The following is a 15,418-nucleotide window of genomic DNA, read 5'->3' on the forward strand; positions in this document are numbered from 1 at the left end:
GTGAGTGAATATCCATGACAGATGTGAGATTGTTAATTAATGGCTTATCTAAGGTGGCAACCTAAACACACATCTGGGTGGATTGAGGCACCTGATGTCTATCAGGACTTGCCTGTTTTTTTTTGGACCGCCACCCAGGCTCAAAGGGATCATAAGATCTTTCATGCTAGAAACTTCCGTGTGCAGCCACATGCTACTATGGGCTCTAGCATAGTTGACTAAGTTGTGCGAACTCTTACGGGGTGGACTAGCAGATGTAGGGGATGTAGGTGTACCGGTCTACCCCACATGTAAGGTGCTAGTGCTTCTGAAAGACTATGTCTCGGTCATCCGTTTCTCAAACACCATGTAGTGCGAGAAAACAAACGGAGGCGATCGAGTCATGTGGGGAAAAGTGCGCAAACCTCTGCAGAGTAACAAACTAATCATGATTAGCCGTGTCCCCGGTTATGGACAACTTGAGTATCTACTACTTGAATATCATTGTGAATCTCAACATGTTACCTCTAATAAAAGCTATTGGGTTTTAATGAGTACTTTTAATTGGGATTGAGGATGCTGTCAACCATTCTCAATGTTTAACAACCACCATGATAGTTAAACAAATTTATTCCTTTGTAGTAGGGAAAAATTGGCTTTTCGCAAAAACTGTAATCATAGAGCTTTCCACCAGCCATATATGCATGTAGTATAGCCTATTCTTTCATTACTCTCTATGTGTTACATTGCCAGCATATTCCATGTGCTGACCCGTTTTCGGGCTGCAACTTTTCATGTTGCAGACTTTTCAGACGACGAGTAAGTGGTACGTTAGGGTTACGATTTCCTATACTCAACTTTGCCGTTGGTGTTGATGGGAATCCACAACCTTGTTGCTTCCGCTATATTTTGGATTGAGGTAAGAGTATTTACGTTACTTTATACATGTGATTTACCTCTGTTATAAATCCTTCGAGTACTGTGTGTGTCAGCATACTGATCCAGGGATGACACATAAGCACAGAGACTTGATCCATTCGGGTCGGGTCGCTACAGGCATGGACACATACGTTGTCCTAGAAGTCTTCCGGAGATCAAGAAGCTCTAGACGAAGTCTCTTCCTGAGATGAGGCCTCGACCACGGCCAATGGATCTCGCTATCAAGGCTAGGGCCCAGGAGCTTGCGGCGGAGGCAACCAGGCTGGCGGAGGAGAAGGTGAGGGAGATGGAGGAGAGGACGGCTAATCTATTGGAGGCGGAGCGGAACCGGAACGACGCGGGTCACAGGGCCCTATACGAGATTCTAGTGATAATTTTGTCCCGCATACTAGCCAAATCATGCACGTAATGTTGGTTTCATTACTAACTAATATGACTGACTTGTGAAAACAAAATGTGCAGTCCATGTGTGAGAAAACTGGCCAGGCCCCACCGCCGATGCCCCAGATTTCTATAGCGGACACGATGAGTTTCATTTGAATGGTCATTAGTTACTAGTATTCACATTTTAGTTGCATCATGCTAACTAAACATTGCAAATGATCTTTCATCCAACATGCCTCCCAGAAAGGATCGATCGATCCTTCTCCGTCTCACGGTGGCGCATGGCCGACCGGTCCTTCACCTCCCGGATTATGGTAAGTTTTCCCAAGTGTTTTTCTTAACAAATGCTTTGTTAGCTAGAAAATGGCATAACAACCTAGGATAGCTCAATAATGATCTATAGCTAGCTTAGCTAGTTCATTTATGACATAATTAGCTCACTTAGGTAAAAAATGGCATAACAACCTAGGATAGCTCAGTAATGATCTATAATTAGCTTAGCTACTTCATTTATAACATAATTAGCGCACTTAGGTAAAAAATGGCATAATAACCTTGGTTTAGCTCCAAACTACCATATAATTAGTTTCTTTTCCTCCAAAATGACAAAATAACCTTACCTAGCTCCAAAATGACCGATTTTAACTAGGATAGCTCTAAAATGATCTACACTTACCATTTTTTCTAAAAATGAATAAATATGCTTAGTGAGCTCAAAAATGGCATAACTATGTAGGTTAGCTCCAAAATGACCCATTTACCTAGCTTAGCTCTAAATGACCTACACACTTACCATTTTTACCTACCTTAGCTAAAAAAATGGCATTTTTAGCCAACTTAGTTAGAAGAAGAAGAAGAAGAAGACTTCTTCTTCTTCTTCTTCTTCTTCTTCTTCTTCCTTTTCTTGTAGCTAGTCTTCTTCTTCTTCTAACTTTCATCTTTCCTAATTTGCAGATTTGCTTGAGATGAGGAAGCTAGCATTGATGGAAACTTTTTGCAAACTTTTACTTGTGCTTGTGCTTCCTTTTTATTTATGGAAACTTGTTGCAAACTTGTTGGATATGTTGTTCGAAACTTATTTGGATATGTTGATGCAAACTTGTATATATGGAAATGTTGTTGGAAACTTGTATATGTTCTTGTTGTTGGAAATGTGTATATGTTGTTGGAAACTTATTGGCGGTATGATTGTTGAAATTATTTTGAAATGTGTGTATTTGTATATATGTGGAATTCTGTCAAATTGAATGAATTTAGGAAAAAACAGGAAAAACAAGGGCTATACAGCCACTTTGCAATCCGCTAGCTGTTGGCAAAGGTCTTTGTTGTCCGCTAGCAGACGGCAAAGCTGCCATGTGGCAGCTGCCTCTGCAACCTGGGGTTTAGGGGGCTGGCCTATTTGGCAGATTTGCCTTCAGCCAGGTGATGGCAAAGGCCTTTGCATCTTTGCCGTCTGCTAGCTGACGGCAAAGCACGCCGCTAGCCACTTAACGGACCTGAACTGCCATGTGTGTCGTCCAGGCTCTTTGCCGTCTATTAGCAGAGGGCAAACCCCTTTTCATCTTTGTCGTCTGCCAGCATTCGACAAAGAGGACTTTGCCATAGCCTATAGCCAGACCTGTTGCCGTCTGCTGGCAAACGGCAAAGGTCTTTGCCGTCAGCCATCCATGCCTTTGCCGTCAGCTATAGCTGACGGCAAAGTGCCTGATTCCTGTAGTGGATCATTAGGTTCATCACAACACTTACTTACTTCTGTCGTGGGAAACCACGGCCACCCATGGGACCAGGACGGCCCCTTGCTGGTTCGACGGGGAGAGTCACATTGCACAAAGAGTAGACCAACGCAAGACAGCACGGCAGGGATCTCACATGCAGTTTACCCATGTTCGGGCCGCCGTGAGGCGTAAAACCCTACTCCTGCTTTGGTGGATTGATGGTGGAAAGATGGTGGTGGTGCATAGTATACTTGCCCGACAGGGGTTGCCTCGAGGTGGCAGCGACTACGCGCGTATGCGAGTGCGAGTCGTCTAAACTTCCAACCCTTTCTATGGTTGCCATGGGTCTCCTTTTATAGACCAAGGGGTTACCACAATGGCAATTTAGTCATTAGACACTAATATGATAGCGAATAGTGCTATCATACCTAATTTTGCAGGCTGTCAGCCTGCATTTGATGCACCACTTAGTGTCACGTTGTTGTTTGCCCGGCAAGCCCTGCCGGGCTAATTCGCCAGCTCCACGTCTGTTCTCTTGACACGTCACTAGATGGGTGTCATCTGCGGGTTTCCTTGGTTGGAAGTGGCTGCCATGTGGCGAATGGCTGCCACTTAGTCATCCTGCATCTTGACACCGCACTGATCAACGACGTGGGTTGTTCTGGAGTAGTCGGTGAGGTGATCTGGTCTTCGCCAGTCCCGGCAAGCCTGCACGGATGCCTTGGTCTTGTTTTTCTGGGGATGTCCTTGCCCCTCGCCAGGCTCGCCTGCCAGCAAGGGAGGCTTCTCTTTGGATATCATCTGGCTCCTCTGTCTTAGTCTTGGTCCCTTCTGATCTGCTAGTTGGCTCTTCGAGTCTCTTGGTCTCTTGCTCTGGTGCTTCAATCTTGATCTCGTGCTTGTGCACAGTTAGGTCAATAGGCCCTGGGTTTGTTGCATCGACAACTTCATACTATCATTTATCTTAGGTATTGTAGATATACGTAATTTCTTTATAAACTTGGTCAAAGTTTCAAAAGTTTGACTTTTAAAAAATATAGGCACTACATTATCGAACGGAGGGAGTAGCTCTTTCTCTCTGTCTACTATCTCTTACGGGCATCCCCTCTCACTCGAACTCTCTATACCGAAGGATTACACTGTCACTGTGTCAGCATATAGCTCTGTATATTGTTTAGTTGACCGGTCAACCAGTCCACATGCTACCTTGTCAGCTCGTGTTCTCTATCTTCGTGTGCTGGCCCATGTGGTAGTGGGTAAAAATAAGTAAACTAAGGCCCATCTGACAAACGGTGAAGTAAACAAAGTTGAAACCACTCAGGGTAGCACCCCGCACGCTAGTAAATTGAGGGCACACTTCTTCCGCGTGAAGGACGCACTCGCGCACACTTCACCACTGCACAACGACATACACACAAGGACGCACTCGTGCACACCCAGCACACAATACACATCAGCGCACATGTACACCGGCATCGCCGCTGGCTGAGATGGACGGCGAGGCAGCCATGAAGCAGAGGCGGCTCGAGCCAAAACCACATTCGGCGAGCCTGAACTTCATCAGCAGCCTCCCCGACGACATGCTGCTTGTCATCATTGGCCTCCTCCCCACCAAATCTATCGTGCGGACCACCCTGCCCTCCCGGCAGTGGTGCCACCTTTGGCGCCGTGTCCCCCTCAACCTCACTGTTGACAGCTGCCTCTGCGACGGGGATTGCAAACGCATGGCCGCAGTCTCCAAGATCCTTTCATCGCACCCTGGGCCAACCAAACGACTTGACATCCGCATGTTTAGTACCAATTGCAAGGTCCAAGCCAAGTTCGATGAGTGGTTCTTATCCGCCGCCCTAGATCAGCTCGAGGAGCTAAGGTTTGAAGCTGGACGATGTCGCTCTCTACCACTGTCCACGCTCCACCTCACGCCAACGCTGCACCGCGCCAGCTGAAGCTCCTGCTATTTTCCCTAGATTAATTCCGCACCCGCCCTTCTTCTCCCTCAACTAAAGCAGCTCGACCTCTTCTACATTGGCATCTTGAAGAAGGCTATGGAGCACCTGCTCCGTAGCTGTACTGCAGTCGAGTAGCTTCATCTTCGGCAGATCCACCGGTTCATTAGCCTCCACATCGCCTCGACGAATCTCCGATGGATTTATGTGTCTTGCTAGCCCCGCAACAAGACATCAATTGGGAAGAGATCACTCTAGCCATTCCATGTTATGGTCATTGGGAATGTGTCTTTCCTTGAGAGATTGCTTGTACCTGATCTCGAAGGTCCAACAAAAATCAGGGTCATTGATGCACCGAAATTAACAGCGTTGTGTACTCGTTTGCCAAATTCTACAAACTCTTTATTTGATCCGTAATCGTTCAGGTACAACACTCATCTTGTTCTCCGTCTTCTTGAAATTCACATGTTAAATTTCTTCTTGATGTATTTACGACTGTCATCCAGAAAATGATTCCCACAAGCTTGACCCAGTCTATGCGCACAGTGAACATCTTGGCAATAAAATCTATCGGCCCCAATCTGGATCAAGTTGTTGGATTCCTTACATGCTTTTCGTGCACAGACAAGCTACTCATCAAGGAGAAACTTCTTTCCTATTAGTAAACGGTAATCACAACGTAGCTCAATTTATTTTGTAATTTTCCCAAATTATGATGGCAAGTGTAGTGTTCAACACTGCATCTACGCACTACACTAAAAGAAATGTTCTTAGTATTTTTTCTCACGTGATCACCTACATCATTTTTTTGTTGTAATACTAGTAGCCTAGGCTAGTCATAGTGGCAAGTAACTTAGACTAGTACTCTATGGTTACCCTAAGAGCAAGTACTACTTCTATCCTGGTTTACTCTTCCTATTTTGTAGTATCAAAATTTGACCATAGATTTAGCTAGCAAAATGTTAATTCATGTCACTAAAGATTATATCGTTGGATTCATATTTGAACATAATTTCAAATGGTATAATTTTTGGTGACATGTATTGGCATTTTCTTAGGTAAATCTGCAGTCCAAATTTTACACTAAATATGAGGTAGTAAAAAAGTGGACTATAAAGGCCCTCCACTATGTAGGCCAAAACACGTGCCAAATTCACTTGTGATGCATTTGACATCGATGCCCCTCCATTGCTCACCTGGTGCCCCAATCTGGATCACCTACTTTGTTCCGGTGCCAAATTAACTCACGCAGTGAAACAACACTTGCTTGGGAGAGGGAGAGGACTGAGGAAATAAAAAACACTTGTTTGGGAGAGTGAGAGGCTGGTGTAGTTGGTTTGATTGATTTGTTTATACGTGTGAGTCTGTGTGCACAGCAGTGCCGACTCTCTCACATCGCTAGAGCGGGTGCCAAAATCTTTTGATTTGACATCGATGCATATTATGTGGCATACATTTGAGAAATATGGCATCGGCCACATAGTGGAAGGCAACAAATGCCCAAGCTCTTCACGTGCTCCTAGGTAAATGAGAGGAAAGAGAAAGAGAGAGAGAGTGCAAAAATATCACTAGCCTTAGAGCCAACCCTATCGTATGAGCGAATTATATTGGTACCTCTTGATGACACGACAATCTTATACAGCCAGCTGGTCTAATATGTTGTCTTCGTTTGCAGATAAAAAAAGACCCGAAAGTGAAAAATGTGCTACACTATAACAATCTCATCGAATGCCTTGATCTCCATCTTATAGAAATTGATTTGATTGACTACCGAGGCAGCACATCTTAGATTAAATTGGCCAGGTTCTTTGTTCTGGAGGCATGTGTGCTCAAGGTAATGAGGTTTGGCATTCTCTGGCACAACAATGAATGGCGTGCTGATCACCACAAGCGTCTAAGCCTAAATGACAAAGTCTTCGCAGAAGCTGAATTTGTTTTTGAAACATCAAGTCTCCAGAGACTCAAAAATTTGTTTGCCCATCTGTGACTTGTCAGGGCAGTGGATTTTAGTTTGTATGATAATGCTGCATCCACCTAAAGTAACGAAAGTTCTTACGTAAACTTCCTAATAATTCCCCCTTTGTAGGTGCAGCATTACTCCTAACATTTGTAATAACAGTTTGAAACTTGTAACATTGCCGTGTCCTATTCCTGCGTTTTCAAAATCCCACGAATCAAAGAGGTCCTGAGTTGGTGATGATGGTGTGGCTTCCATCTTTCACCAATAGCCGTCGGATCTAGACTTGACACATACATAGCAAACTTCGGCAGGTTTGCAAAAAGATGCCCACACGTGTTCCCTATTTACAAACAACTCCTTGTCTCTCACAATCAACCTTATCTCCTTCCCACCACATCTAGAAGGGCATGGAACAATCTGGCGCGATGGCCGCTGCCCACGCCGTCCACCCCCAATCTTGGTGTTCTGTGAAATGCACGGGCATCTTACTCGTATAAGCAAAGAGTAGAGATACTCGTGGCAACACATGGGAAATTATCTAACATGGCTAGTTGTAAGCAGGCTAGCTCTACAGCCATGATGATAGTGACTGCACACAGTGAGGCTGACATTGGTATGCCGAACACGACGCCTACACTGAGGTGTCATCTCCGGCGCAGGATCTCGTCACTTCACTATGAGGAGTAATTTGACAAACGGGTAGTATAGTACTAGTACTACATTGGTAGTACTACTACTAGTCTAGCACCACCATCTAGATTTAGTAGTACTAGCACGTCAGTTTGGATTTAGTATTTGACTAGCAATATCTAGTAATGCATGTCACAAAAAATATACTACTCCGTCTATAAATAAATACATGGAGTATTGTTTTATTCTGTTTTGAACGTAGTTCACGATGATATTATACACTCTCCCTTCCGGTAGATGGCTCAAATCTAAAGTCTCATCAATCAGACTACTATTACTCTGACCGAGCACTCAGCTTTGTAAGCTACCAACAAAAAATTGCAATCAAAGACCACTATTGTACTCCCTCCGTACTGGTGCATTAGTCACATTACAAAAACCAAATAATCCCAAAACTTTTAGGCGCAGTACATTAACTACCCACCTCGTTCCCTGTTTTTTGCCATGAAAAAAGGAATCACCCAATATGAGACATGGGATGCATATGCATTCAATGACTTGAGACTACTTAAACCTCTTCCAATGCAAAGGTGCTTAGAAGAGGTGCTAAGTGCATTAAATAGCTTAGCAACTCAAATCACCAATGCATAGGTGCTTAACTTGTTGTTGCTAAGCTCATAGTGTTTAATGATTTAGCACCTAAACTCTTCCATGCATTGGTCAACTTCTTTCATTTACGTGGTTTGCCTAGGTTCACGTGCTTGGCATTGGTTCCTGGGGTCACAAAAGTGCTCTCTCTCCTCCTTAATTACTGCGCCATGCGATTTTTTTGCCTATGTGGCATGCTTAGCACCTGTCCACCATGGAGCACTGGGAAGGGCCTTAGCACAACATTTTTTGTTACATGTATTAACATTTTATTACTTAAATCAAAGGTCAAAACTTGGCGCAAAATGCAAAGGGGACCAATAAACCAGTAAAAATCAAAGTTCTCTCGTTTTGCCCCAACTTGGTCTCGATGAGATGACTATACTGCACCGGCATGGAGGAAGGGCGGAGTAGATGGCCAACACACAAGTGAATGCAATGCATTCTACACTTCTCATATAAAGGCTCCCCGCCAGTCCAATCTACAAAATTGTACACACCTACGTACCCTAACCAAGGGCAAGAGTGATCACTTCAATCACAAGATCAGTTGACTAGAAGCTAGACCCATGGAGGTGATGAGTGCAAGCATTAGCCAGCTGTGCCAGATGGTCCACGATGCCGGCCTGCGGCCCGACACTGAGAATGTCTCCAGGTCGTGCTTGAGGCCACCAGGGCAAGAGGCCTCTTGGATGACAACTTCGTCTCCTTGTTCGACAAGGTCCTCGTCGGCTTCCTCGACAAGTTCACCGTCATCAAGAAGCTTGTGGACAACCTTCATGTACGCCTCCAGCCCACGCGCCCAGCATCTGCGATGCCCGCAGAGGGAGTCCTGGACTAGGGGGTCCTCGCGCGTCCGGCCTATTCAATATTTGCTGGACTGATGGGCTGTAAAGATAAAGGAAGAAGAACACCTCCCGTGTCTGGTTGGGACTCCTGTATGCGTGAACAACAAGATTACATGTTCGGATATGCTATTTCCTTTCTCTATAAACCGACTCTCTACAATCCTAGGCCCCTCTAGGACTCTCTACAATCCTAGGCAGGATCATAATATTTATTGGCTAGACAAGCTAGGGTTTAGCCATTATGATCTCGAGGTAGATCAATTCTTGTAACGCCTATACTCGTCGAATACAATCAAGCAGGACGTAGAGTTGTACCGCCTTTAAGAGGACTTGAAACTGGGTAAGCAATGTGTCCCTTTGTCCATTGTTAACATTGATCCTCAGACGCACAGCTTGGGCCCCCCTACCTGAGATCTGCCAGTTTTAATACCGACATTAGTGCTTTCATTAAGAGCTGTGCTGTGTTGTCAACACAATGACTGATGGCGCACCTCTTCATCAACGATGATGCTGTGTCCAGGGAGACATTTCTCCCTGGACAAGTCTTTGCATTCGGAGGCTTCATGCTACGCACTGACTCATCCGACCACCTTGAGCAGGTCGAGAGTTACACCCCTGGTCACCAGATTAGGTTTGGGAACTTCAATTACGTTGCTGATATCCGAGGGGACCTGATCTTTGAGGGGTTTGTGGCCCCGACTGCTACTCCCCACCCTCATGAAGAGGGCCCTTTGGATTCACCATCAGATCCCGTCCAGGGGTCAATGCTCACACCTGCCTCGGCCTTAGGTCTGAGGTAGATCATGTTGTCTGACGATGGGAGGATCAACCCCGCCGGTCTCTCTCCTATCATGGAACTCTCAACCGGAGACCCAGATGCGATCGCGCCGTTGTTAACCCCGGAGTCAAACGGGACTCTCCCAGTCATCGGAGAACTGGACTCGCCTCTGGACGATACCTCCGAACTATTTAGGTCTGCACCAATCGGGCTGAATCAAGTGCCCGGCCCCGCAAATCCACAGACCCCCATCTAGCTTTCGCTCTTAGACGAAGCACTGGGCTTAATAGAATCTCTTGCCATTACGGAAGCTTTGCCCCCGAACTACACCCAATACAGGCTGGGGGCTGTGGTTGGGGAATTTTACACCACACCCACCACCCACTTAATAGCCACTTGTAACGCCCCTAGACCGACGCTTCAGAAGACTTCCATATTTTCGTGATCACCGTGTGTTTCTTTTGTGCTTGCTCTTTTATTTTTGCATTGCATCATGTCATCATGCCATCATGACATTAATCTTTGCATCTCAACTCAACTAATAAATTGCATAGATGGTTGATCTATTTAAATCGAGGGAAGGGTGACTTCTCTTTATAACATATCATCCCAATATTAGGGAGCTATATGAAATATTTCTTTAATTTGGAGATCACCATAACACACTTGCAAATTATCCAAATGCCTTTGTTATCTTAATTCTTGGTCTCTAACCTTGCCATATATTCTTTCATCATATTCCGGAGCTCCACCAAAAATCCAGACATTTTTGGACCTTCCCAACCCTCACTTCCTATTCAAATCATTTGAATTTTAAATCAAATGAGTTTGAATAGAAATCTTTCAATCATGGCCTTTTCTATTTTCTCGGAACAAGTACATTTTTGCGAGTCCGGGAAAATTATCTGTGTGTCCAACTTCTTCCCCTAACCTCTCTTTCTTTTCTTTCTTATCTCTGTTTTGTTTTATTTATCCTTAGAGGGAGAGAGAGAGCCCAGCCCAGCTACAACCTATGCCCAGGCCGGCCCAAAACCCAGGCAGCTCCCTGTTTTAACCTAGCGTGCACCTATCGATCCTCTCTCCCTTCGTTCTCCTCCTGCGCCGCCAGCGCCCGATCCCCTCGCCCACGCTCGATCTCCCTCTCCCCTTGATCCATCTCTCCCTCCAGCCCGACCTCAGCCTCCCTCCTCCTCGATCCCGAGCCCAAGCGCGTCGTCACTGCGCCTCCACGTCGTCTTCGCGCACGCCACCGCCTTCCCGCATCGATGCCGCGACCTCCCTCTGTTCCGCCCCCTCCTCAGCTCGGCCTCCCCTGCTTCGCGCCAAGGACACCGCCGGCAACGGCGCCGCCATGGTCTTCGCGAGCATGCAGCTCCGCGCCTCCCTCCGCGGTCGGGTTTGAGCAGGAGCTCCCCGAGTCGGTGCCCGTCGGCCAACTCCGGCGGCCCTCCGTCGCCTGCGCCCGTGCCCCTCCTCTGCCTCGACCTCCTCTGCAAGGTGAAGCCACGGCCGCGCCAAGTTCCCTGCTCTGCCTCCACACGCCGTCCGCACACGCTACCAACCGTTGCTGCTGCCTCCAGGCTGTGCTCCCCGTCCATCACGAGCTCCGCCCTGCTCCTATTTGACCCTCATTGAACCGCCAAGACGCAACCTCGACCCGGCGTCATCCATCTTCTAGCAACCGCGTATGTGCAGCACCACCAAGTTTTTCCTCTGTACACTCATTGGGGTTGACCGTGGTCGTGTGCCTGGTGCCACTTGGAGTCGCCAAGACCGCCAAGATCCATACCCTGAACGTCAAGCATCTTCTCCAAGATTTTGCCAAGTACCCCAACGATGCGCCAAGTACCTCTACCCGAACGTCTACGACCCGTGAACAACTACCGTCGCCAAGATCGCGAGTACCTCTACCGTCGCCGTGAATGACTACTTCCATGACGTCCGTGAACCACTACTTCCACTACCGCCGCGAGAACGACTACTTCCACTACGGCCTGTGTACCACTACTTCCTTCGTTGAACTCGACCCGCTTCGAAACGCATGCTTCAAAGGTATAACAGCCAAGACGACCGCCGAATGCATGTGTTGAATGAGATGTCCGTGTTTGCACCGTGATCAAATTGTCGCTTGCGATGCCCCTCTTTTGCCATGCCACCGACATGTGGGACACCCGATATCCAGGATCACTCCCCATCTCTTCCGTGTTCCACACATCCGCACACTTCCTAAAGCTTTATCAAGAATTGTTTGTGGGTTGGAACGTAAGGCTCTTTTTACTCCTTTATCTAATGACATTCTGATCTGAGTCAGTCTATTCTTCCACCGGGGGTTAAGGAATTAGGATCTGTTCTCTCTATCAGGATCACGTGTTACTAATCAGTAGTACCTTATAGGTTTGATGGATACAAGCCTAGTTCAATCCTATTACCACATTATGTTGCTAGGATGGACTCAGAACTTGATATGATGATGTTGAGTGTGTATGAAATTCTTTGTCAAATGTCTCAAAATCCTTCTTGAGCATTTACAGCTGTTATGCTGCCGAAATTTTGCTAGAAATTCTAATGCCTTTGCATTATGATTGTGCTTTCAGATGGCCACTCGCGACCTCAATCAAGTGGTTCGCCTGACTCGATGCCTAGATGTACCCGGCCATACTGCCATGTTGGTCAGGGTAATGACTGAGGCTGGATACCGCTGGTATCCTGAGTACACGGTCGAAGAGCAATTCCGAGACTTTAATCAAAGCCAGTATCTCTGCACTGTCAGGATATTTCCATCTTATCCTGGATCCACCGAGCCCCTTCACTGCTCCTATGGACTCGGGGTTACTATTGAGATGGCTGTGCAGGACGCCGCCTACTCTATGATGACCATCATGCGAGTCAGATCTGGTCTATTTCGGGACTCTGATTTTTGGTATATGCCAGGATCACTTCCGGGAGCACAAGGGTATCTCCAGGCTATCTATGCTGACCCCACTCAGGAGGATTCACGGACTCGCACCACTGCTGAGATGCTCGAGGATAAGGACCGTGAAAATCGGGCCTTGAGGTTAGAGCTCTTCAATACCCGTGCTAACCACTGGGCCACATTGACTCGGTTCGCACCGGCGGTGCAAGCTGGATATTCGGATATGCGCGATCTCTATCCTGTGAGATCCGCTCTGCCAGACGTGATGGGTTGGCGTGATGTAGGAGGCATCACCCCACCTCGCGGTCCCCGCAGTCCACCGTCTGTTGGTCCAAGGCCTCATCCTAGCCCCTATGGTCCACAAGCTCCGCGAGATCGTCTGTTTCCGGATGATCATGTTGAGCTTCCAGGCTATGGAGGTGACTTCTACGAGGACTACTACGGATCGGTCTGAGTTAGTGGTAGTATCACTAGTTCGCACTAGCTGTGTCGTCTATCGTCCCACGTGACTCGTGGGATATGACCTAGTTTGTACTCCTTCCGGAGGTGTAGAAAAATAATGTATAGGAGCTTGGGATGCCTCCGATGAGATGTAATCCTCTTTTCACCGTAATAGTACTTTGTTTGGTCTTGTACTGAACCCTGTATGGTGTGTATGACGATGGAATAAAGAAGCAGTTTCTGTATTTACCATGTCATACGGATGATCATCTTGCATTTCGAGTTATTCCTTACATTTTATATCCTATGTCAGAATTTTATCATCCTGACTAAATCATTGTCTTGTTTACCTAGGATGGTCAACACGCGCACTAACCCTGCACCTCAAGAGCAGGCCGAAGGCAGTGAAGTCAGGGATGCAAATCTGCCTCATCCTCCTTCCCTAGCCGAGGTTATGATGGAAGCTGAGAGAAACAAGCGGGAGACCAACCGTTTGTTGGAGCGTATTGAACAGAACACGGCACACCATCAGAGGACTAACGTGGTGTCACTCAGTGATTTTATCAAATTACATCCACCCACGTTCCACCACTCCGTCGAGCGTCTCGACGCTGATGACTGGCTTCGCAGTATCTCTCACAAACTGCGTTCCGCGCTGGTAGCGGAGGCTGACAAGGTCACCTTTGCTGCATATCATCTTGAAGGCCCCGCCAGTCTATGGTGGGAGAATTATGGAGCTATGCGCCCAGCGGGCCATGTCACTACTTGGGCTGAATTCAGCGAGGCTTTTCGTGAACATCACATTCCGGAGGGTCTCATGGACCGTAAACGTGAGGAATTTTGCAATTTCACCCAAGGCCGACTCTCTGTGGACGCTTACAGCAGGGAGTTTGGTAATCTCGCACGATATGCAACTGAGGAAGTGTCTACTGATGCCAAGAAGCAAGCAAGGTTCCGTAAGGGCCTTAGTCCTGAGCTTCGCCGTGACCTCCGTCTGCATGAGTGCACATCTTTTCAGAAACTTGTCAACAAAGCCATCAGTGCTGAAACTGGTCAGACTAACTATGATGCAACACGCAAGCATGGCCGTGACATGGGTTCCTCATCCGGTGCTGGTCCTCAGAAGCGCCGCGTGTGGGTACCCAACACCGCCCTGCCACCCAGGTTCACACCGAGGCCTTCTTTCCAGGCGCCTCGCCCTGTTCAACAATCTGCACCGGCCAAGCCCTATGGGGGTCCAACCAACAATGCTCCTCCACGTGCCAGCTCCGTGACCTGTTTCAAGTGTGGGGAATCTGGTCACTATATGCGTGAGTGTCCCCAGACCAACCCCAACCAATCTGCTAAAGCTGTTGGCCGTGGCAAGCCGACAGGAAAAGTGTTCCACGCCAAGCCGGCCACCGCCTCACGTGGCCATGTCAACTGTATCTCTGCCGAAGAAGCTCAAGAGGATCCCAACGTCGTTCTCGGTACGCTTCTTGTTAATTGCCACCCGGCATCTGTTCTTTTCGATACAGGAGCCTCCCATTCATTTATATCTGAAAACTATGCTCGTTTGCATAACACCGCATTCTGTGACATGCCATCCACTATGGAAATTTCTACCCCTGGTTCTAGATGGCAGACCTCTAGGGTAAGTTATGGAAATGAAATCCAAGTCGACAGACTTGTTTTCCTTGCATCGTTGATAGCCCTTAAATTTTCAGATATTAATATCATTTTGGGTATGGACTGGATGTCAGCTCATCATGCCAAAATTGATTGTTTCTCTAGGACTGTTCAACTCACCCATCCTTCGGGGAAGATAGTCAATGTCTTGACCCGAATAGCCAAGCGACAATTATATTCTCTTAACGCCAGCCCTTTGCCAGATCTTGAGGATGTTCCGGTAGTCCGTGACTTCCCGGATGTCTTCCCAGAGGAATTGCCAGGTGTTCCACCTGACAGGGATGTTGAGTTCGTAATAGACCTCATTCCAGGAACCGTTCCAATTGCTAGAAGACCTTATAAGATGGCACCACTAGAACTAGCTGAGCTTAAGAAACAACTCGATGAGTCCTTGAAAAAGGGTTTCATCCGCCCTAGTTCATCTCCGTGGGCTTGCCCCGTCCTATTCGTCAAGAAGAAGGATGGTACGGACCGGATGGTTGTAGATTACCGACCTGTCAATTTGGTCACAATCAAGAACAAATATCCGCTCCCCAGGATCAACGACCTGTATGATCAGCTCGCTGGA

This window comes from Triticum dicoccoides, chromosome 5B, assembly GCF_002162155.2.
Source record: "Triticum dicoccoides isolate Atlit2015 ecotype Zavitan chromosome 5B, WEW_v2.0, whole genome shotgun sequence".
In the NCBI taxonomy this organism is placed as follows: domain Eukaryota; kingdom Viridiplantae; phylum Streptophyta; class Magnoliopsida; order Poales; family Poaceae; genus Triticum; species Triticum dicoccoides.